The following is a 26,934-nucleotide window of genomic DNA, read 5'->3' on the forward strand; positions in this document are numbered from 1 at the left end:
AGTTGACCACCATGCTTGATATCCAAGTGATAATAATGCACGTATTGATTGTCGTGATAATAATGTAGATAAGATAACCATATTTTACTCGATGCATGGATAATGATAAATAAATGATGTTGGTGGACGTAAGGATAACCTTATGCATGATATACAACTAATGCCTAGGGCATGTATAATGACAGTATTGGACAATGGCCACGATATTAATGATGCATGTGAATCCCTTGCATGATACGTGTTATAAGGATAAATTTGATGTTGAATGATGTCTATGATAATGATGATACATGTTAAAACTTGTGTACCATCATAACCTATGCACTTTATGTATGTGCATGTTATAGGAGCCCTGGTGGCCATTTATTAAGTATTCACAAGAGGTATAGGGCCTCAGTGTGTTATTGAAGACACTTAAATGTATGGACCTTTGCATCACATTAGCTATTCTTGTGTTTAGGTCGATTATTGTTTATATCTGATAGTCATGCTAGTGTACCTAGTCTGGTAGGACACTGAGAATATGCTTAGTATAACATCATGTTACATGCCCATGCACATCATTTATATGCTTGTTATGAGGAGCGACTGATCATAGCATATGCCATTGGGCGAATTGTTTAGGGCCTGTTTGATTTTCTAATTACAGAGGGAATTCAAGATAAATGGGTAATAATTATATACCAGTCTATTTCCGGTTGGATTTTCAAGGTGATGTTGACCGCCACCTTTCATTTATAACACTCCTCACATCACCCGAGGAGAAAATTGTTAAATCATGGGGCCCACCATGATGTGTGTATCTTATCCACACCGTCCGTCCATTTAGCCAACTCATTTTAGGGTATGAGCCGAAAAATGAAGCAGATCCCAAGATCAAGTGGACCACAACACAAGAAATAATGGGAATTGAACTCCTACCATTGAAAGCTTCTTGAGGACCCCAAAAGTTTTAGATCAAACTAATATTTTTGTTTCCCCTTTATCCATGACTGTGTGACCATATGAACAGGTTGGATGACAAATAAACATCAATGTGGGCCCTATGGAGAAAACAGCTTTAACCATTGACGTCTTAATGATCATTGTTCCTTAAGGTGTGGTCCACTTGAGTTTTTGATTTTCTTAATTTTTGGGTTCATGCCTTAAAATGTATTTTTTAAAAGGATGGATGGTGTGGATAACTCACATATATCATGGTGGGGCCCACATATTTAAATCAGTAATAACAGGTATTGTATGACCGCTTTTTGAAACGTAATTCTGGGTGAATTTCAAACAGGTGGGGTAAGTAATAATTACTTATTTCCCTGTATTTACCAGGAAAATTAAAAATCAAACAGCCCCTTATGGGACTCCCTGATAGACGGAATTTCCCCACATGAGTGCGCGGTACGCGCAGGATTGATGTATGATTGGATAGTGTGATTCCTGCACCTTGCATGGTATGATTCGATTGTTGTACGCCCTAGCGACATCAGGGTCGTAGCTTCCACAGGCATAGCATGGATGGCAGGATTGGACACCAGAAATACTTGTTATAGCACGGGGGCGTCATAGATGTCCCAGGGTGAAAGTCCCCAAACGTTGTTGGTACCAGAGGATGCTTCAACATCGAGACCAAGTGGATACATGAGCGCATGAGGGCCGTATACCAGCAGGCCGCATCTCCCACTATGTCATGGTCGGTTGGAAGGGGGTGTGGCCTTACTCGCCCAAGTGAAGGAGCAATGACTAGGCTAAGTCTGACCCAGCTTGAGGAATGAGTCCACTATTGACGAGCTAGGCCTGATATTGGCAAGCGGATAGTGAGGTCTCTTCCACTTACACAGTTGTGTGCTTAAATGGGGCGACAAGTTGGTGTTGAGTGTACTAGACCCCGGTGATTATCCAGAGAGGAACTGTACTGATATGTGGATTCAGATGAGGACTTGCATGCTTGAGCTGCATCTTGTATATGACATTTGGCTAGGTAGGCCTTACATCTCATAGCCTTGGCACGGCTGATAGTATTCATGTACGGTATTGACATTATGACGCCTCGTCACTGTTGTACATGTGAGTGGGCACACATGGGCGGACGCTGATGTGGGTAAGGCTTAAGGGTCTGGGAGAGCTACCAGTGGTTGGAAGGCTACTGTGCTGCAAGCTACTGTACATACAGTGGGGCGGAACCTTGTTCCACATTATGAGTATTGTGGTAGTTATATATAGACTTACTGAGCAGGATTTGTGTACTCAGCATTTGACTCATTCATTCATTCATTCACTATCCACTCGGGCTAGTGGTGGGCAACCAAGTCATTATATGTACCTTCGCAATGGCCAGGATTTCGGTTGGGCGCGCGACTTACCTGAGATCAGGAGTTTACCACATTGAATCTAGTTATCTAAATTTAGGTATGGGACTGGTTTAGATAGAAGTTCCGTGTGATGAATCTCGCGGCTTGCGATATCACGTACTATCATCCCGACTAGACACACCAGCTTTGTCATTTCTTTTACTTCGTATGCTCTGTAGTGGAACATGAAATTGACTATCTTGTACATGATGATTGACTATTCTTATGATTTACGATCGTTAGTCTGAATAGTATGCCTAAAATTGATCATGATTTATGATAACCTGACGAACTTTAATATTATGCTTGGTTGGTTACATGCTCACCTATAATAACATGCTTGGTTAATAATATGCATGTGGTTGTTTTGGATGTCTTTACGAGAGCGCCTCGTTAAGCTGTATTTTACTCCCGGCATGCAGTAGACTCACGAGTTGTGGTTTGCTCATACAGATTATTTACACCTTTTTTAAGGATATGTTTAGTAGCATGGTGCGTACAAGAGTTATAGGGGATTTGTTATCTCTTCTCCCTCATTGTTGAGCTGGTGCACCATCATATGTTTGATATGTTGACCAAGTTCGTTTCTTGGATATGCATCGATACCATGTATAAAAGGTGTAACCGCCTAATCAGATTAACCATTCCATGCCATGTGATAATATATATATATATATATATATATATATATATATATATATATAATATATATATATATATATATATATATATATATATACCTTGTAGGATCCCAGGATCGGAATCTAGCATATGGGTGACAGTAGCAGAGAATGGGGTACTACGGAGGCTGTCAGCGCTAGATTCGGCGATCGAGAATTTTATGAGCCCGGTTTCTAAGTTTAGGGCGTGATAAATCGTATAGATGTTTATTTTTCCAAAGAAGGTTTTCTTAAATGTCCTTATGAGCACACACTCTATACTAAAATTGGAGATGAAGGTGAGATACTTGTTTGTGTACTTATATGTTGATGACCTTATCTATACCGGTAATGATAGAGCCATGTTTGACGATTTTAAGCAATCAATGATGAATGAATTCGACATGACAGATTTGGGGTTGATGCACTATATCCTTGGCATCGAAGTAGTGCAATCGTCTGTCGGTGTCTTTATTTCACAACAAAAATATGTTTTGGAGATCTTAGACAGCTTCAAAATGAAGAATTGTAATTCAGTTTCCACCCTAGCTGAACATGGTTTAAAGCTCACAAAGAATGCGTCAGGGAAGAAGGTGGATGCTACTCTTTATAAGCAAATTGCTGGGAGTCTTATGTATTTGACTTCAACAAATCCAGATATCATGCATGTTGTCAGTTTAATTAGTCGATACATGGAGAACCCAACTAAAGTTCATCTCTTAGCTGCAAAGAGAATTTTTCACTACTTGAAAGGTACTGTAGAGTTTGGAATTTTGTATCAAAAATGTGGAAAGTCAAGCTTAATCGGGTATTCAGATGGTGATTATGCTGGAGATCTTGATGATAGAAAGAGTACATCCGGATTGGTGTTCATGATCAGTTCTGGAGCTGTCTCATGGTCATCTAAGAAGCAACAGATAGTGACTTTGTCGACTACTGAAGCTGAGTTTGTTGTTGCAGCATCAAGCTCCTGTCTAGCTATTTGGTTACGACGGTTACTTACCGTTCTACACAGTCAGCAGCAAGGTCCCACTTTAATATATTGTGATAATGATTCTGTCATAAAGCTTTCAAAAAATCCAGTTATACATGGGAGGAGCAAGCATATTGATGTGAGGTACCATTTCTTGCGTGATTTATGTAAGGATGATGTTATCGATTTGGTATACTATAAGAGTGAGAATCAAATTGCAGACATAATAACTAAGCCCCTCAAGCCTGCTGTGTTTTTAAAGCTTCGAGATATGCTCGGTGTCTGTTCAAAGAAGGAAGCAGTTTGTGATGGTGTTAATGAAGAAGAAATGAGCTGCTGAAATTGTTTTAAATTGATGTCTTTAGGACATTCAGTTTAAGGGAGGGTGTTAAAGGTTTGTTTGGATAAATGTTGAATAAGTCTTGGTTGTCCTATTCTATAGGAAGTCTGTTGAAATGGGTTAGTGTATCCCATTTCTTTAGGAGTACTCCAATCGTGGAACTAGTTGGTTCCTATTTCTCTGGTTAGTTTGTTTATTGTTTTCTATTTAAGATGTAATCAGATCTTTAAATTAATGAATTGAATTCCTCCAAAATATTCGTTGTGCATTTGTCTCTTTCAACTTTTTTAACACTAATGTATACCACCATACATCCCTGTACTGAGGGCTTCATTCCCAAACTAGGTGGGAGTATTTTAACTAAGTCATCCAGTTTCTTGAGATATGTAATGCAATCAAGTCTAGAAGGTGGTGAGTTTTATTTGTACCTTTCAATTTCCATATGTTTTGAACTTTTTATAGAACTTTTGCTTCCGCACCAATATTTGATTGGGATGATGCTGGTCTGCAAGTGTTTCTAGTGTCTGATCAATATCTGAAACTATGTCGGAAAGCCCGTGAAATAATTATATGCACGTCTGTTGCAGGACTCTTGTCTATGCTTCCTAATTATGGGTTGTCACTGATTTTCAAAGTAGATTAAGAAATCATAAGAAAGTGGTAATCCCAAATATTACAACTCAATTGATGTGTGACCCACCTTTACTATTACATTTTACCAGAAATCTTTTGATTTTGATTTTGAAGTGCTCGCTAGTTTCTGTTATGGCATGCATAATATATTTCGGAGAGTAATTATAGAATGGCACAGGTTTTAATCTTCTGATAACCACGCTACAAATTTGAATGATTAGTGATTATTTTGTTCAAGGCATTAGTGAATTGAATCAATTGATACCATAATTCTGATAGTAGATGTGTAATCAGGTATCCACTGCTTAGCCTATTACTTCTGAACCTTCCTTTTGGCATGCATGTCTCTACAGGTCAATGACGGAAGGGAAACTCAATTTATAAAACCACTTCCTACGGTTGGTTCATTCGGTGATAGCATTTTGCTGATTGTTGCCCTCTGTTTTCACTCTGTATTTGAGGGCATTGCAATTGGAGTTGCAGGTAAGATGAGATACATGCATAAAGATGCAACTGCCTCGCAAAGCATTCTAGCAGTTCAGGGAAAGGTTAATCTGTTTGTGAGTTTTTTATGCTGTTTTGACAGTGTCAAAAGTGGCGTTTGGAGATGAAACCCCTGCATCAATCTGAAATGAGGATTTTGAGCCCTGTTTGGATACCACCTGCAATTGCCGGTTTGGTAGTCACCTATGATTTAGGTGACAAATTGACTAGACCCCAAGACCCAATCTGATTGGTTCATGAGGAAACGACAATTGCAGGTATCCTGAGCAGTCAACAATCGACAATACATCCTAATGGGCCCTTTTCTCTGCACTCTACCCCATACGTAAGGCAGACTTGTATGAGATCTGAGCTGGTGTGTCCTATCATGGAGCAGCTTACCCCAAACATTGCAGTGGTCTGATGATCCTAGCAACTTATTGGAGGACCTTTGCCCATTAATTTTGGTCTGCTGGTTCAACCGACATTCTTGATCCTCAAAAAGTCCTGCAATCAGCAGTTTGTATTGTCTGGTGCAATGTGATTTTTATATGGTCCATCATACTATCCATAACAGGGCCACTAGATGCATGGTGTACAGATCTCATCTTCTTTATGTGTGCCACTTTATGGGACTGTTGGGTATACATGGAAGGCCAATGGAAGCTACTAATACCATCTACTCATTATAAAATCCTAATAGTGAGTTGCCATCAGAGAAACTCTGACATGTTCAAAAACTCGAGAACTTAGATTCAATGTTCAGCCGGGTCTTGTTGACTCAACTCAGGCGAGTCTTTACTTGACTCAGCCTAGGCGAATCTTTACTTGACTCAACCCATACCTAATAATTAATTTAATTATTTTGTAAATATTATTACACTGTTGTGTGAGGATAAATAATAAACAAACTGAAGAAACTTCAAACGGCCAGCACTTGCAAAAGCTGGTTTGATATGGTAGATAATCGCAGAGAGGTTACGTGTTCAATTCTGACCTCTTACTTCTTGTAAAGACACATTTTCCAGCGTGACTCAGTTCAAGTTGTTGGCTCGAAATCTCATCAGGTCAAGTAAACTCGGCTGAATTTTGAGTCGGGTCACTGAGTTTTATAACTATGATATGCAATAAGAGGTTGATGATGTGAATCACAGCATAAGCACATGAGTTCAAAGTCTGAGCCAATCATTAAGTGGTGCCAACTGTGACCCATAGGTGGTGAAATCCCATGGCGTGCGTGTGTGCGTGTTTAAAAATAAAAAAAAAAAAAAAAAAAAAAAAACTGTGACCCATAGGTCAGTACAGTCCACTTGCTGGTTGGACCACCCTCATATGAGGAAATGGGTGGTAAAAATCCAACTGTATGAGATTATAATGAAAATCTCACAATAAATTTGCAAAAATTAAAAAAATTAAAAAAATTAAAAAATTAAAATGCTGATATTCTGAAAGTCTCGTGAAAATATCATCTGATTGATAAAATCACGAGATTTTTAGAATCTCGGCTATATTTGTCACAATGGCCACTCATCGATATTTTTTCATGCAAAACCCAGGACCATATTTAAAAATTGTCCAGTATGAGTCAGCTTTGTCCGAATCGTATCAGTTCCGTTCTGAAATGATACAAGTCACCAGCCGGAAATGGGACTGAAGCTGACTGATATGGGGTGAAGTAGCGGCTTTCGGTCTCCAAGCGACTCTACTCCAAAACCGCTATCTAATCCATTCCCAGGACCCAACTCTTGAATAGTTAGATCTTTTATTCCTTAGTAGGCGACACAGTGTGTGGTTCCTACAGCATCTTAAAATGCTATGATTTGTCCTCAATACATGCTAAAAACCAGCTATAGACAGCGTGCAATCCTTCATTCGTTGTGGAACCAATACTCAGTAGCGAACAACCTTTTCTTCTCTTCTTTTCATGCATTGTCGGATTACAGAGACTAAAGGAGATGCTTGGAAAGCCCTATGGACTGTTTGTTTACACAAGATATATTCGCTGCCATTGCAATGGGCATAGCTCTCCTGCGGATGATTCCTGGCCGCCCTCTCTTATCATGTGCAGCCTATGCTTTCGCCTTTGCCATCTCCAGCCCCGTTGGGATTGTCATTGGCATTGTATAATAGATGCCACGACACAGGGGGGCATGGCTGACTGGATATACGCCGTCTGTAAGATTATCTGGATGCGGAAATCCCAGAGATCTGTTGTGCATAGGACATGGACATCCGGATGGCTTACCTAACTGAGACGCCATAGATGCCAGATTAGAATACCATAATGCCAATGTTGTAGTCTTCCTCTCCTTCACACCAGTATACGGAATGATAGGTAGGACTTAGGGTTTTGTCGTTGTGTTGGATCGGGGACCCAGCTCTTCTCTTATATAGAAGCTGAGAGATGAGAGTTTGAATGCCATCATAACTCTCTCTCTCTCTCTCTCTCTCTCTCTCTCTCTCTCTCTCTCTCCCACTGCTTCACATTGTTGTGTCCTAGTTCAATTCAAACAGCCCTGCGAAAGGCTATAGCACTCAACCCCTAACGCAGAGTATCTGCATAAATCACATAGAAGTGGGCTCCACTGGTTTACATGATCACACTGTCCAACCGTCTGATCAATGTAGACCGTTGATCAAATATGCCCACCACATAGAGTTCTTACATTCTCCCACTTGGGCCATGTTGAGTAACGTCAATGATTAATCATGTAGAAATATATTTTGAAAAAATAAGTTTTGATTTAAGAAAACATTCAAATGGTTAACTAATAAAATTGTTGGACAATATGTGTAGTGTTATTCAATCTGGTCTATCAAAACTGTCAATATTGAACTGTGGTAGTCATCACAACATTTAATTTAAGCGAAGTGAGGCTAAGCGCGATCACAAGTACTTTCAATCTTAATGACATAGATCAGGAACTAGGAAATGTGGTATAAGGATTACACACTTAGTGTGATGATATGTGTTTATCCTTAAGAAGTCATGAAGCTTTTATATGTCTCCAATGAGACATGACTGTAATTCTACTTACTCAAAATTTACACATATATAGAGAAGCAAAAACAAACATTTATATCAAAATCATCAAAACTGTATAAAATGAGATCTCTAAATGTCTGTGAAAATTAAAGTACGCTCAACTTCCACTAACTGAAAATATTTGTAGGATTAATGACTCTCATGGATGTCACATGCTCCTGAAATGGCGTGATCGGGAGCCCTTTAGTGAGCAGATTTGCGATCATCTGCTTAGTGCTGATAATTCTACAAACACTTGATGATTCTGAACTCTTTCCTTTACAACAAAATATTTGATGTCGATATGTCTTGACCTCGATGAATGCTTGTTGTTGCTAGAGAATGAAATAACAGCTGAATTATCGCAAAATATTCTCAATGGTTTCGGGATATGCTTCAGTACCCACAAACCTGAGAAGAAACTCCGTAACCATAGTACCTGATTAAATGCCTTGTGGTAGGCAATAAATTCAACTTCCATGGTGGACGAGGCTATGGTAGAGTGTTTCACACTTTTTCAAGACAGCTCCTCCAACCATCATGAAGATATATCCTGAGGTGGACTTCTTAGTGTCAACCCAGCCAGCAAAATCTGCGTCTGAGTATCCAATCAATTCCAATTGATCAGATCTTCTGTACGTGAGTCCGAAGTCCTTCGTTCTCTATTGATACCATAATACTTTCTTTGCAGCTATCCGATGTTGCATTCCTGGATTAGATAGGCATCTTCCCAACATTCCAACAACAAAGGCTATATGCGGCCGCGTACAGACTTGAGCATACATGATGCTCCCTACTACTGATGCATAAGGAAATTCATTCATTCGATTCTTTTCCAGATCATTCTTTGGACATTGAAATAGGCTAAATTTGTCGCCCTTCACAATGTGCAACTGTACGGAAGCATAACTTTACATGCCATACCTTTCGAGTACCTTAGTAATATAGGCCCTCTTTGACAGGCTAAGCAGTCCAAGAGATCTGTCATGGTGAATCTCAATGCCGATGATGTAAGAAGCTTCACTAAGATCTTTCATTTCAAATATTTGAGATAAGAATTTCTTAATGTCGCTCAACATCCTAATATCACTGTTAACCAATAGAATGTCATCAATGTGAGATCCCGGTCTTTTGCAACATTCGCTCGTGTGCACACATGTCCCAACTCGCACTGTTGATAGACCAAACACTGCACCTTGGTGTACCTAGAAAACGCACCAAACCAATTTGTTATGAATGACCTTGAGACCTCTATCATGTAGGTCGCGTCGTCGTTGCAGTCGCAATGGTGAAAACCGTGTATCAATCCGATGTTCCGTTAGTGAGATATGACCCATCGAATGTACGGCCCAAATTATCTATCTAGTAACACAAGCAACCGTTATTATGCTAGGCCCATTGGAATTGATCCTATGTGGGCCTAAAGCCCACTTTTAGAACATGAAAATTACCAACAAATAGGACAATTGCTACATGACAAAATAAGAACCTAGCACATATAAGACAAGCATTATAAGAAAAAATTAGATTTTATCCCAAAACCCATCATTAGCTCTCTCCCCATGCCTTAGAAACTCATCATGGCCCATGTCCACCTCATCCTATACATGCATCCAATACATGTCTTGATTTGTGCTACATCACTTCAAACAACCAATTGCAACACTCCACTTCATCATCCACCATGCATCACCTACAACCCATAATCCTTATCCATCCATTAGTCAATGCATGTCTAGATTTCTTCCACCTTGGCCAATGCATGTTTAGCACCATCCATCTCATTCATCCACTACCCATGCCATACACCACCTTTCACCCTCACTTTTAGCACCAATGAGATCTCATGAACTTGCCACATCATTTTGCCACCTCAACCCCCAATTCCTATATAAGAGTAGGAGCTCTCTTGCACTTATTTTTTTTCTATACTTAGAAAAAATTATGAGATTTTAAGAGAGAGTTAGAGAGAGTGGGGCCAAGGTGTGGCCCACCATTAATCAAGAGGGAGTGAACCACACATCGTCATCCAACCATCCATCCATTAAAGTGAGTCTACACCCTTCCTTCCATCTTCCTCATCCTCCTCTTTCTTCTCCTTTTTATTTTCTTAATACGTGTGGGCCCCACTGATGTGGAGTTCTTGTGTACATGTATTTATATCTATGGTGGTCAGAAAAGTGGCCCATGTTAGTATGGTCCACCATGATGAACATCATATCTACACCCTTCATTTGTAATCTGAAATGGCCAAGCTATATGTCCTTAAGGGGGAGGTGAATAGGACTATGCCAAATTTAAAATAAATACAACGAAAATAAAGAAAGAGAGATAGCCAAATAAATAAATCAATACACAATGCTAAATGCAATCTCAAAATATTGATTGTTCTAAGGACAGCCATGCACCATAAAAATGGCAGGGCAACCTTACTAGAACAAATAGAGAAATTGAAGCTCAAACTAATAAAGAGATAGCAAGAGATAAATTGCAGAAATATAAATCTAAACTATTACAACATTCCCCACTGATCTTGAAATAAAATGATTACAACATTCACATCCATATATACATTCCACAAATGAAGAATTAAAGATATGAAATATAAACCACACAACCACAAAACACAAGGGAGTATAATGGTTCGCCTGTGTGTACACCAACTGTTAATAAATGGCCACACAGCTACTCCACTCATAATATCCTCACACAGGGGATATTAGCGTTCACTATCAAACATAGGTTTTCCAAGTTCACCCAACACCGTCACAATTGTGTCTTTCTCTGTGGGCTTACACAATTAAAAAAAACCCCTCTTCTGAGCTTTCCTGCTCTCCTCAGATAACCAATACAATGAGATTTTTCTAGCAAATCCCAAAAGAAAACTAAATAAAAGTAAATTACATAAACATAAAATACCTGAATTTCTCCTTCGTTGTGGCAGCCTAGAAGAACCAAGTCGGAGTAGAGATTTGAATGTCAAAGTTCAATGTCCAATACTCACTTTATAATGGTTCTAGGTTCTAATAGATTTTAAATTAAACCAAGTGGGGCTAGCTCTAATTGATTTTGATTTCAGAAAAAGGAAAAATGAAACTTCCTCTTTTCAGATTAGATTGGAATACAAGAAACAAAATCAATTTTAAAAGCTAACGAAAGAGAATATTAAACATACACACTTAACTTAAATGGAGCACAAACTTATCTCTCAGAAGGCCAAATTAAATTAGCTTGACTTTCATAGTTTATTCTGAGATTCGTGCTCTATTTATAAGTGAGCAAATCACATCTCCGACCGGTCTAAAGATCTCTACGACTGGTCGTAGAACCAACAGATATTTGAAAATTTAGGCACGATAAGATCTCGCAGTTTCACGACAGGTCGTAGGTGGTCTACGACCGGTCGTAGGTCTCCTTCGACTAGTCGTAGGTTGCTCACGACTAGTCGAAGCTAACCGAATTTCAACATTGTACTTTGAGTCGTAGGACTACGACTGGTCGAAGAAATAGTCGACACTGTTCATACGACTAGTCAAATAATCCCTAAGACTAGTCGAAGCCTAACAGAAAATTTCTGAATTTTGCAACAAACTTACGACTGATCAAGGAAATTCTTAGACAAGTCGAAGCAGTGCTAGGACTAGTCGAACAAAGTCTAGGACTAGTCTTAGAACAGACTAAACTCACTTATATAAAACATATGAATTATGTATCCAAAATGGCCTACTCTAAAGGTCAACCTAAGGTCAGTCATACCTCAATAGTGAAGTAAGGACATTGAAACTTAGAGACGAGTGACCTTTGAAAGTAATGAAGCTTAAAGTCTTGATGTAGCTCAAACTTGAAAGCTTCTTGAGATCTTGCATTATCCTTGTCTTGAATAAAGTCGAAGAATCTCTCTTTCTCGAATCTTAACTTATGAACAGTGCTTGTCAATCAAAGTTGATCTTGAGTAGAGCTTTGTTCTTCACATATGCAAGCTTTATAATAGTGTCTTTGGCACCACAAATTTGACAACAAAAAGGGGCTATAAACTATAACACTTACATAATCCTGTTTTTGTTTCTGGACTGTAAGTTTTAAAAATCATATAAAATCAACCATGCTAAGATCGGAGTTGAAATTTAAGATATTATAAATCACAATATGAACTAACTCTAGACCAAATTTCGAAGCCATCCAACGGTCCAATCATCCGTAACATCAAGTTTACTTGGTCGGTGTCCAACAGCACATGTAGGATTCTGATTTGCCTAAATGGACCCATTCTTTAACTCTTTTAATAAATGTCTTAAAAATATATGTTCTGTTGGATTCGTAGAAAATCGAACCAGCTTTCCAATGGTATATAATTAGCCTCAATCGAAGTTCGGACGGCTAAAATCTTGGCCTTATACAAAACATGTATAGGGGAGCTTATTATAACCATGCTTGTTTGGGCCATATCCGTGATTCCAATAGTCAGATGTATTTGATATTTGCTCTCACCTAACTTGAGAAATTTAATAATCATATGTATGGTCCCTATGGTCAGATTCTTTCATGATAAATTTACAAAATTCTGGACCGATAGATACTTTTGTAATGACAAATCTTAAATTTCTATGTGTGGTCCAGATAAACGGCTCTGTATGGTTGGAAACCTATAAACGGCTTGAATGACTTGTTCCCAAATCATCCATTGGATCAGAACTTCTAATAGAGAATCTGATCGTAGAGATTTCATCAATATATATTTCATGTGTTACTTGACAAATATGTTGGATCTATGTTATACATAACAATTATCCTCTATTGACCCACTTGGGTGTGGGATCACTTGTGATTTGTGCATTTTATTAGTTCATCCAACCTGGGAACCCATGTATATTTTTGTGCATCTCTTATCTATGGTTTGCTAGTATGTGGGCTCCACTTGCCATTGGATCTATTTCATTCCCTTTACACTCTATTTGCTGAAAATTTTCCGAGTACCTAACTGTATTGCATGTAGGCATCCTTGACACCTTGTAGTGGGCCCCACACTCTATAGTTAAGGGTTTCACTTTTGAGGATGTTTAGTCCTTATATAATTAAGCTGGTATGTCTCACCTTTTTATCAAGAATGATCCCTAAGTGTTTGGAAATTGGACCCTAAGTTGTGACAGACCCCATTGCTGAAAACTGTCTGCTTATTTGTGTTTTGTACCAACTTTGGGCCTCTGTAGTGGACCACACATTGGAGAAATGAGTAGGTCACCACTTGGAACCTTTAACCTATACCAATGAATAGATAAATAATATTTTACTCGGGCTAAATCAGACCTCACATGATCAGGGAGTGGATCCCAAAATGTGGCCAGGCATGGTTGTGCAAAAAATTAAAGTACCTATGTTTGGCCCTATACCAAATATTATGTGTACGCAACCAGTTGGTCCCAGCTTATACTTTTTAAAGTACATATATAGTACTACCAAAGGCACTAGATAGCACACTGAAAGGTGGCCCCTTATGATCATGGGACATACTCAAAATTGGGCCAGATCCAATTCTGCACTACATTTCCTGCACAGTTTCTCCAAGTACCCATGTTTGGGCCAGCACTGTAAATTGTACAGACCCAACCAATGAGGCCCGCCTTATACCTCTTAGAGCCCATACACAAAGCTACCAGATGGGCCCTTCCTTTCCCCATATGTGGGTCCCACATGATCATAAATTTAAATTAAAGATGGCCAGAAACCAACATTTGTGCAAAAATCTGTTTAATGTAAAATTTATGTGGGGCCATGTTAGTATGGTCCACCACCTTCCCAAAGCATTTTATGCAGCATCTAAACTCTGAAAAATAACTCTTAGATATTATTGGGCTTTTTCTTAGTTTGTTGTGTAAGTGGCTAGTGGGCCCAATATGATATATGACATGAAAGATGTTAGCATATTATCCTTTATGCTTAAGATTGTGCATTATTTTTAGTTGATGGAATGTGTGGCGCCCACTTAGTTGTGGAACTAGATCCACACCATTGAAAGCATTGTGGTTGGACATTTATGCCCTTGGGTTGGCTTATTGATTCACCAAGTGGGAGTCACACCTGACCTATACGACCCCATGCCTTACATGTAGTTCAGGTCTAGTGTGGGAGTCATACTAGGTTAAACGCACCTAGTGATGGGTGAGATGATGATACATGTATGGTAACGTGATAATGATGATTATGAGTTGTTGGTTGAAATGATAGATATGATTTAATGGATGGTGAATTATGGCATATGCATTGATGATGGATGATCAATTATTTGCGTTACTTATAACATTTCTTATGCTAATCATAAAGTGAAGATGATCCTCATGATAATGATTATGATATTATATATTTATATGCATGATGACAAAACGTGCTAGTTGACCACCATGCTTGATATCCAAGTAATAATAATTCATGTATTGATTGTCGTGATGATATTGTGGACAAGATAACTATGTTTTGCTTGATGTATGAATGATGATAAATATATGATATTTGTGTGGCCCATATCCCATTATGATGTTTGGGTGTCCCATATGTGTGGCCCATATGTGCGGCCCATTGTAATGTTTGAGAGGCCCATATGATGAGGCCCACTGTGATATACGAGATGCCCATGTGGTGAGGCCATAATTATGTATGAGATAACATGAGAGATGTCCATTTTATTTTCAGCCATTTGAGGGCTATGGGCTATTTCATTAGGCCCTTGTGTGAGGCCCATTATGTTGTGTATAAGGCCCTTGTGTGAGGCCATGGGCCCCACTATATGTTAGGCTCTATGTGGGCCACTCCTTGAGAGCAATGTTGGTTAAATGTCCACATTGATGGGCAGTGGTGGTTAAATGTCCACATTGTGACCTTCCCTTAGGCCTTTGTTAGGCCCATTCTCATCTTTCTCTAAGTGGGTTGACCCTTTTCATTGGGCCCCATTGATATGTGCATAATCCATCTATTCATATTGGGATAACCCAACATTTGCGCCACCATTTGTTACTAGTAGGATTGTTTTAACCTTGGAGTCCATTTAAGACTTATTTGGGCCCTCAGGGCATCTAGTGGGCCATATAATAATATGGTGAAGGAAGCCCGTTCCGGATCCTTAGGATTATAAATAGGTCACCTAGGCCCAACCTTGATATGAGGAGAGTTCATCATCGCCGTAAACGGAGGGATCCGTGCTATCGGATTTGGTATATCCATAGTCGAGAACTGATCTTTATATTATGGTTTAGATTGGTTGTCCATCTATGGACCCCGCCTTGTATATAGGCCGGTTATCGATACCGATTATGAGTATGTGATACATCATCTGCATGTTTGTTATGAGATGTGGTTGACCATTACATGTGTCATTAGGCAGGTTATTTATGAGACTCCCTGATAGGCAGAGTTGTCCCGCATGAGCGCACTGTATGCGCTGGATTGATGTATGACTGAATTGTATGACTCATGCATCTTGCATTGTGTGTTATGATTACTGTACACCCTAGCGACATCAGGGTTGTAGCTTCCACAGATACAGCGTGGATGGTAGGATTGGACATCGAAATTCCTGTTAAGCACGGAGGGCGCGAAGGATGTCCCAGGGTGAAAATCCCCAAAGCCTTATGGTACCATGGAGGATCTCCAATGTCTAGACTGAGTAGATGTATGAGCGCATGAGAGCCAAATACTAGGAAGTCACATCTCCCATTGTGTCGTGGTCGGTTGGAAGGGGGTACGGCCTTACCCGCCCGAGGGTAGGGGACAATTGTTAGGCTGAGTATGACCAGCTCATAAATGGGTCCGCTATCGACGTGTTGGATAGATATTGGTTGGCTATTGGCTAGGCAGATAGTGAGGTTTCTTCCACATACATGGATGTGCGTCCAGTGTAGGGCGACAATGTGGTGTATTGTGTATTAAACCTCAGTGATTGTCCAAAGAAGAACTGTACTGATACGAGGATTCAGATGAGGACTGGCATGACTTGTGATTGCATCTTGCATATGAAATTGGCTATGTAAGCCTTGCACTGCATAGCCTTGGTATGGCTAACAGCATTGTACTAGACCCCAGTGATGATCCTAGAGATGAGTTGTACTGATATGTAGACTTACTGAGTGGGACTTGCATGTTCAGCATTTTACTCATTCATTCATTCATTCACTATCCACTCGGGCTGCTGGTATGCAGCTAAATCATTATGTGTTCCTTTGCATTGGCCATGATTTCAGTTGGGGCGTGTGACCAACCTAAGATCAGGAGTTTACCACATTGAGTCTGGCTATCCAAATTTTGGTATGGGACTAATTTTGATAGAAGTAGTCATGCCCCAAACTTGGAAACCTGAGTCCCAAAATTCCTGATTGTCGAATCCGACACTGACAGCGTCCGTAGTACCCTATTCTCGGCTCTCGGCACCCATACACCAGGTTCCGATCCTGGGATCCTATAAGAAGGATTTTCAACATGAATTTGATTCGCAGTAAGCATAATCCACAAACAACAACCAACAACATCATCACAAATCCACTATGATAAAAAACTTTCAATACAATGCGCATAAAGGGAAATACAATAACAGAATTGGAAGCTCCAGAAGTCTGCTGCACGCCCCAATCTCAGTGCTACTGCGGTGTCCTAGCGTCACCTGCACACATCATCGTGCATAAGCTTATAGAAAGCTTAGAAGGTGGTGTAAGTGTGTGTGTAATATGAGCATACTCATAATGTAATGTCAAAGTAATGTGAAATCATGCTGATAAGTACATGAATGCAATTAGCTGTACCAAGGCTATGTGATGCAACACATGAATGTTATCAGCCATATCAAGGTCATGCGATGCGAGATGTAACTCAAACATACCAATCCTAATCCGAATCCACATATTAATGCAGATCATCACTAAAGTATCAAATATTAGTACAGTTCTCACTCTGGATAATCATCGGGGTTTAGTACACTCTAAATGACACTGCTCCTTTCTAAGGCGCGCAGTCTAAGTAAGCATAAGAAACCTCACTATCCGCCTAGCCAATAGTCTGTCAATACTTATCCGGCACATCGATAGTAGACTCATTTACAAGCTGGTCATACTCAGCCTAGCAATGCCCCCTACCCTCAGGTGGATAAGGCCACACCCCCTTCTAACTGACCACGACACAGAGGGAGACATAGCCTCGTGATATTTGGCCCTCGTGCGCTCATGTATCCACTCGATCTCGATGTTGGAGTCATTCTCTAGTACCATCTGGTTTATGAATTTTCACCTAGGGATATCTATGGCATCCCGATGCTTATAATAGTATTTTCAATGTCTGATCCTTCCATCCATGATATGTTTGTGGAGGCCACAGCCCTAATGTCGGTAGGGCGTACAGTAATCATGTCATACAAATGCGAAGTGCATGAATCACACTACCAGTCATGCAGCAATCCCACGCGTACTGCGCTCTCATGTGGGGCAACTTCGCCTATTAGGGAAACCATAAACAATCTGCCCGAAGGCATATGCTATGATCAGTCACTCCCCATATCAAGCATACATATGATGCATATGAGCGTGAATCATGGAGCTATACTAGGCATGTTATATGGTGATGAACTCTATTCATAACGAAGATGGGCTTAAATGGCCTACACACAACAAGTATGGGCCTAACAATAGGCCCTAGGGAGAGTTGCAATGTGGACATTTAACCATCATTGCTCTTACAATGTGGACATCAAACCATCATTGCTCCCAAGGCATGGTCATCATAAACATCATTACATACATCATGGTGGAGTCTCACATCGCAATGGGCCTCATATACAACACATTCGGCCCCACACAAAGGCTTTACATACGTCTCATCAGGCCTCACTCATGGTCCTCATATACATTACATTGGGCCTTAACCTATGGGCCCCAAATACATCTCAATGGGCCTCATATACATTACATTGGGCCTTAACCTATGGGCCCCAAATACATCTCAATGGGCCTCATATACATTATATTGGGCCGCACCAATGAACCAATATACATCAAGTGGGTCGCATTATATGGGCGGCACCAATGGGCCAATATATATCAAGTGGGCCGCATCATATGGGCCGCACCAATGGGCTAATATACATTAAATGGGCCGCATTATATGGGCCGCACCAATGGGCCAATATACATCAGGTGGGCCGCATCATATGGGCCGCACCTATGGGCCAATATACATTAAATGGGTCGCATTATATGGGCCGCACCAATGGGCCAATATACATCAGGTGGGCCGCATCATTTGGGCCGCACCTATGGGCCAATATACATTAAATGGGCCACATTATATGGGCCGCACCAATGGGCCAATATACATCAAATGGGCCGCATTATATACACCATTCATCTATCTTTAGAGGTCAGTTTAGTGCATTAAACCTTTAAAAAAAATGGTTCGCATTGGAGGATCATCTGGACCATACCACAAATAACAGTGGAGATAATGATTTCTACCGTTAAAATCCTATAGGGCCCACCACAGAAAACTGTGAGAGCACCCACACCCACCATTAAAACATTTATAGGACCCACCGTTATGTTTTTTTTTTTTTTGAGATCCGACCTATTCATAAATTAACATGGAGATAGATGAAGTGAAAACAAAAACATCAGCTTGATTAGAACTACCGTGGCCCTTAAGAAGTTTTGAAGGGTGGATGTCACTGTCCACACTATTTTCAATGGTGGGGTCTGCTTGAACTATAGATCTATCTCATTCTTTTCTCATGCCATAAAACGATCCCCAAAAATGGTTGGACGGTATAGATACAGCACATACATCATGGTGGGTCCCACCGTCCAAGGTCTGGATGGTGTGGATCCACACAGCATGGATGGCTTGGGGGGTGGGGGGTGGGTTCTCACATACATCAGAGTGCTGTTGTTGCACGTGCAGTAGCAACTGGCCCACCATCAAACAGATGGACGGCATGGAATACAAAACATGCATCACGGTGGGATCCTCACACCTCGTCTAGATGGGATGAATGGATGGTGAAACACATATCACAGTGGATCACCAAGATGAACGGTGGATATTCAACATATCCATCAGAGTGGGGCCACGTGGTGTGGTCCACCATGAAATATTACACACACACTCACACACACACATACACATGCATCTGGTGGGTCCCACGTGGGTGTGGCTCACCAAGATATATATATATATATATATATATATATATATATATATATTATTTATTTATTTATTTTTATTATTATATATATATATATATATATATATATATATATATATATTATTTATTTATTTATTTTTATTATTATTTTACCACAACCAATACAGTAGCCAGCGCTACTGGCCATCCAGCAATGGATGGCCCTTAATCAAAGGATGCAAAGGTGGGTTCCCACATGGGGCCCACCATCACATATATATAATATATATCACATATATTAATATATATATATATATAGTATACATATGATATATATTCTTTTTCTTTTTTTTGTGTAAAATGACTGCAGTGCTTTCTCTTTACACAGTCCAGCACGTCCCATGTATGGATGTAATACATTCATCAACGTGGGGTCCACATACACATGGCCCACCAGCCACATACACCGAGGTGGTCCCATATACACGTGGCCCACTGATGGACGGTGTGGATCTAATCCATTTATCACGGTGGGGTCCATACATCCTAAAGTGGACGGTATGGATATAATACATACGCCACAAGTGGGCCACTCACATCATTATCACCACCTAAAAGAAAAGAGAGAGAGAGAGAGGGAGAGAGAGAGAGAGAGAGAGAGAGAGAGAGAGTAGCAGAGGGACCCCGCCACTTGGGCCCCTCTTTGATACACACATACATCAAAATGGGTCCCAACATAAGGGGTCCTTAAATGGGAATCAACGATGGATCACCCTCCTATCGGCCTTCTTCTTTAGCTCCTTGAACTCCTAGGCTCCTTAACTTCGATCTTGATGGAAGATGATGAAGATCGGACGGCTAAGATGGGAGATCGGGGTAGGAAAGTGGGCCACACTTGGGTTTGGCTTGGGAGGCTTGGACGTTGGATCTCTTGGTTGCTTAGGAAATTGTTTGAGAAATGAGGGAGAGAGAAATGATGGGATGGTGGAATGGATGTTGTAAGAAAGGGATGGTTAGGGTATGGGCTTGGTTGTATTTTGGGTGAAAGAGGGATGGGTGGAGAGAGAGAGAGAGAGAGAGAGAGAGAGAGAGAGAGAGAGAGTTGACTTGTGAGGGGTGAGGTGGTATAGGGTATGGGTGTACTTGACTTGTGATTGATGTATACTTGATTGATTGATGAGACGGGTTGTAGAGATTCTCTCAGAATTCGCACGTGCGGCATTTTCCTCAAAATGAACACGAGCCCACATCTTCTGGCCTGGGTATCAGATCAGTGCACGAGTCACAGTGTTGGAACTGCGGCGACGGCGCTGTCGGTAGGATACAAGTTTCGAGTCGAGCTGATTTTGATCTACGGGACGCGACTTAGGTTCACGCGCAAATGTCAGTTACAAGTCGCGGGTTGTCGAAATTCGACGGGGAGGATTGCGAAAGTCTACGGAACAGTACGGACTATGATACGGGCCTTACAAAAGTCCCTTGTGATGAACCCCATGGCTTGCGATACCACGTACTATCATCCCGACTACACACTCCAGCTTTGTCATTCCCTTGCATTGCATGTTGCATTACACCCTCGGTATATGACATTACCCTCAGCATATGACATTTGGCTTACTATGACTCCACATGTCAGCTCTTCCATTGCCTTCCATCGTATGCCATATAGTAGAAAATGGAATTTGATCATCTTGTTCATAATGATTGGCTATTTTAATGATTCATGGTCGCTTGTTGAGTGACATGCCTATTATTGATGTCATGTTCATAATAACCTGTGTAGTTGTATGACATGCTTAATTAACAACCTGCTCACATATGATAACATGCTCGATTGATAATGTGTCTATGGTTGTTTTGGATGTCTTTATGGGAGCGCCCTGATAAGCCATGTTTTACTCCCGGCACGCAGTAGACTCACGAGCTATGGTTTGCTCATATAGATGACTTACAATTTTTCAGGATGCATGCAAGAACTGTTGAGTTGCCATTATTTCCTTCATTAATGTTGAGCTGGTGCACCTTATCATGTGTGATATATCAAACAGGTTCGTCTCTTCGAGATGCGTTGATACCATGTACAAAATGTGTAATTGCCTAAACAGATTAACCGTTAAAAAAAAGAATAAAAATTCATACTGAAAATCCTCCTTGTAGGATCCCAGGATTAGAATCCAGCATATGGGTGCCGAAAGCCGAGAATGGGGTACTACGGAGGCTGTCGGCGCCGAATTCGGCAATCAGGAATTCTGTGAGCCCGATTTTTAGGTTTGGGGCGTGATAATCAACATATAAAATCATCATAATGAACTTACTCCCACTAATCTTAATGTAGATACATTCATCCGTAGTGTTTTCTACAAAACCATACGAGGAAATTACTTCATGAAACTTTAGGTACCACTGACGCGATGCCTGTTTCAATCCATAGATGAATTTCTTTAGTTTACAAACTAAACATTCTGAGCCATTGTCTACAAAACCTTCGGGTTGTAACATGTATACATTCTCATTCAGATCCCCATTGAGAAATGCAGTCTTTACATCTATCTGATATAATTCTAAGTCCATTTGAGCTACAAGAGCTATTATGATCCTGAATGAGTCTTTCTTAGATACCGATGAGAAAGTCTCTTTAAAGTCAATGCCCTCACGTTAGTTAAAACCTTTAGCAACAAGTCTGGCTTTATATCTTTCGACATTACACTCAAAGTCCCTCTTGGTTTTAAATATCCATTTACAACTAATCGGCCTTATTCCAGTGAGTAATTCTACAAGATCTCATACCTTATTGTCTTGCATGGATTTCAACCCATCTTTCATGGCATCAAACTAATGAGAAGGATCAGCACTTTGTTTGACTTACGTAAATGATTCAGGATCTTTTTTCACCCCTATGTCAAAGTTGTGCTCCTATAAGTATACGATATAATCCTCTCGATTTGGAGGCATTCTCTCTCTTTTAGATCTTCCCAATGATTCAGCTTGTTGGGTGTGATCTTGATTTTCCTCATCGGTGGTTTGTACATGAGGTTTTACGTGGTGTTCTGCAGTGACTGAAAGATCAACTACATCATTGATATCCACGTGATCTAAAGTGATTATGACTGGAGTCATAGTCCTTTGTTCCTCAAATACAAAATTTCTAATGTTCGTGCTCCCATTGTTTTCAGTGTCCTCAATGAATCTAGCATTCCCAGTCTCAACAATCCTGATAAAGTGGGAAGGACAGTAGAATGATAGTCCTTTGATCTTTCTAGATATCTATGAAGAAACAACTTACGGCTCTAGGATCAAGCTTCTTTTTATGCGGGTTATAAATTTTGGTCTCAGCAGGACAACCCTAAACATGTAGATATCAGAGACTTGGTTTTCTTCCATTCCACAACTCAAAAGGAGTTTTGCTTACTGCTTTGCTGGGGACCCTGTTAAGTATATGAACTACAGTTTTGATCACATCACCCCACAGTGATTTTGGCAATATCGAATTACTAATCATGCTTCGCACCATATCCATAAGGGTGCAATTACGCCTCTCAGCCACATCATTATTCTCTGGAGTACCAGGCATAGTGTACTGGGTGACGATGCCACAATCCTGCAGGTATCTAGCGAATGGCCCTGGATTGCGTCCTGATTCGTCATATCTGCCATAGTATTCACCACCATGGTCAGATCTAACAACTTTAATCATTTTATCGAGTTGATTTTCAACTTCGACTTTATAGATTTTAAAAGCATCCAGGGCATCTGATTTTTTTTTGATAAGGTATAGGTACCCGAAACGAGAGTAGTCATCTATAAAGGTAATAAAATATTTTTGTCTACTCCATGAAGCCGTAGGGAATGGTCCACAAATGTTTGTATGTCTCACCGCTAATAGACCTACACTCCTAGTTGCACCTTCCTTTCTAGTTCTAGTCTATTTTCCTTTTATGCAATTAATACATACTTTATAGTCAGAGAAGTCTAGAATGTGCAGAATTTCTTTTCGCACAAGCCTGTCTAATCTCTCATGAGATATATGGTATAGTCGCCTGTGCCACAACATGGAGGAATTCTCATAGTCTAGCCTTCGCTTGGATCTTACTTTATTTCCATGCAAGGTATTAATATTATAGATATGAGAGGAAACCAAGTCTAACTGGTATAAGTTGTTTGCCATAGAGCCGGTCCAAACTTTAATCGAATTAAAGTAAATACTAAAGCTCTTATTTTCAAATTGAAATGAATATCCCAATTTATCCAAATAGAAAATTGAAACTAAATTGCATCTTATAAACGACACACAAAATATATCTAATAAATTCAAAAAATAACCAAACTTTAACTTAAGCCTATAGAATCCTATTGCCTCCACGTCTACCTTAAGCCATTGCCTACGTATACTGAGCGATCTGCATCAGTCGGTGGCCTGGCCTGTAGTAATTCCTGTATAGAATTGCATGTGTGAATAGTAGTTCCTGAATCTATCCACCAGGAATCCACCGATACACCGGTAAGATTAGTTTCAAAACAGATAAGAACAGAATGATTACCTTTCTTTATGAGCCAATTCTTAAACCCTTCGCAGTCTTTCTTTAGATGACCCATCTTATTGCAAAAGAAGTACGGTTTGCCTTTAACCCGTTTGCGTTTTAATCCATTTCCAGATTGATTCTCATGGTTTCCAGATGGAGGATCAGAGGATCCATTATTAGAACTTTATAACTGAGTCAAGTCAAAACTTTATATGAATGCACATTATAATATCGGTCTACAACATTCACATGATAAACAGTTGCTCATGGAATAATTTAGATGGTCATATCCCCGTGATTGAAGGTTCGTATTTTATATTGTCTATCAATATAATAAACCAGATTATGAGCTCACTATGAACTGAATATTTGGACCAGATTATGGAAATAGTTCTCAAGTTAGACCCAATTAAGATATGAAATAATGTGGTAATCAGGCCTACAAACAAGATCAGTTGATTGATAACTAGATGGTCCAAAAGACAGGTCCCAAACAATATTCTTACGTATTGCCAACTGATGAGGCCCACTTGTGGTCGAATCACGCAGGATGTGAATAATGGGCTCAAAACAATGTCAAGTCCAACAGGATTTGGATACAAGTGGATCCCGTTTGTGGGTCCACAAGCGGATCCGAATCAACTGTAGCCAGGCCCGTTTACTCAGTGGAATAAAAGGCAAGGGAAAAAAAAAAAAAAAAAACCCGTTTCTTGACTCCAAGGGGCAAAACGCCCTATACTCATGTGCAGCCTCCCCTTCTACGACAGGAGCCGCCTCTACCAAGAAAGAAGATCGCCAATGCGACTTCCTGCGCAACTCCAGCACTCTGGACATCCATGGAAATCGACATCAACTAGAGAGGTGTTAAATGATGGCCGGAATCCATGGCTGCAGCAGAGGAGAAGTGCGGTTTCGCGACTGTCTATAGACGCTGTCGAAGATGATCAATGCATCCATGGTTGTCAACACCGTTGATGGAGGTAAGGGTACGAAATACCTAATTCCAATATGGGAATCTCATTCCCTAATGATGAAATTAGGGATCGAAAGCCCTATCATCAGATTTGGAGTCGTGAAATCCCTGATGGATGCCGAATATGGGTTTAGAAATCCCCAACATCTGATATGGGATTCGAATCGGAAATCCCCAATCTGAATTTAGGAATCAGAACATGAAATTCCCAATCTGAATTTGGGATTCGAAATCCCCAATAATACTGGATTTGGGGAATTTGAAATCCCTAAATGGATGTCTGTATTTAGGGGTTCGAATCCAAAATCCCTAATTTTAACTGGATTTGGGGTAATAGGACTGAAATCCCCAATATGGGATTTGGGATTCGAAATCCCTAATTACCCGATTTCTGAATTCAGGGATTCGAAAATCCCTAATTTTATTCAAAATTCGAAATCCCAATTTGCCTGATTTGGGAATTCGAAAATCTGATTATGAATTTGAATATCTAATGGATGAATCTGAATCTGATCATCCATGCCTTTACTCAGTGGCTTTGATACCAACTGTAAGATTATCTGGATGCGGAAATCCCAAAGATCTGCTGTGCATAGGACATGGAGATCTAGGGTTCGGATGGCTTACCTAACTGAGACGCCATAGATGCCACATTAGAATACCAGAATGTCAATGCTGTAGTCTTCCTCTCCTTCACACCAGTATACAGAATGATAGATGGGACATAGGGTTCTGTCCTTGTGTTGGATTGGGGACCCAGCTCTTCTCTTACATAGAAGCTGAGAGATGAGAGTTTGAATCCCATCATAACTCTCTCTCTCCCACTGCTCCACATTGCTGTGTCCTAGTTCAATTCAAACAGCCCCGGGCAGCCCTGCGAAAGGCTATAACACTCAAAGAGTATCTGCGTAAATCACATAGAAGTGGGGTCCACTGGTTTACATGATCAGATTGTCCAACCGTCTGATCAATCTAGACCGTTGATCACTAAGGCCCACCACATGGAGTTCTTATACCATCTCGATGGGTATTGCTATTGGGGTTTTTGTATACGTCTCGATAAACCATCTACTCTCCAAAGGATTCACACCGCAGAGACCTGTTGTCGTCGACGCCCCGTTTTACAAGTTCTTGGCCGTGACATTGGGTATTGGGGTCATTGCTGTTGTAATGATTTGGGACACATGACCCTTGGGCTGAGATGGACCCCTGAAACCCTGGAATTCCCTTGAGATGACTTCTCGTTTGCAGAAAGGGAATGTTCAGAATCTCAAAGTGTGGAGCCCATCTAATCAGGTTCCATAAATCTCTTTCCTGTAAAGAAAATTCAGTGCACTTTCTAGTTATATACATGATGCAAGTCAGAAATTTCAGAGAAATGGTTCTTAATATATTACAGATGTTGTTTTAATTATACATGTGGAAAATGCTAATGTCCCCGCCTTAATGGGGACATTATTAGCAATGCCCCCAAAGTTTTTAAATGTCATGTAGCATGGCCATTCACTGATCTTGGCCGTTTGTTCACTCACACCATTGGGGGCAATCTGTGTTGATGAAATTGTGTTTATATGTATCCGAATTGCTAATGAGTTCATAGATGTAATATAATTTTTGTCATGAACAAACCAAAGCATAGTCAAAAGAAGAAGAAGGAAGCTAAGGGCCTGTTTGGTAGACACCTAAAAATGAGATCATCTCATTTTAGTTCATAATAATTATGTATTAGAAATCATGATTGCTTGTAAAGCATCGTTTCGAAACCTGAAAACATCACTTGACTCGATTTGACGCTCTAGTCAACTTGATCAAGTTTAAAGTCGACCAACCGAATTTT

General features: G+C 40.2%; 1 pseudogene; it reads left to right on the forward strand.

The window, feature by feature from the left end:
- The window catches only part of LOC131258265 (zinc transporter 2-like), a 66,565-nt pseudogene extending 39,871 nt beyond the window's left edge, over positions 1 to 26,694 (forward strand).
- Positions 26,695 to 26,934: the final 240 nt, after the last annotated feature.

This window comes from Magnolia sinica, chromosome 10, assembly GCF_029962835.1.
Source record: "Magnolia sinica isolate HGM2019 chromosome 10, MsV1, whole genome shotgun sequence".
NCBI lineage: Eukaryota > Viridiplantae > Streptophyta > Magnoliopsida > Magnoliales > Magnoliaceae > Magnolia > Magnolia sinica.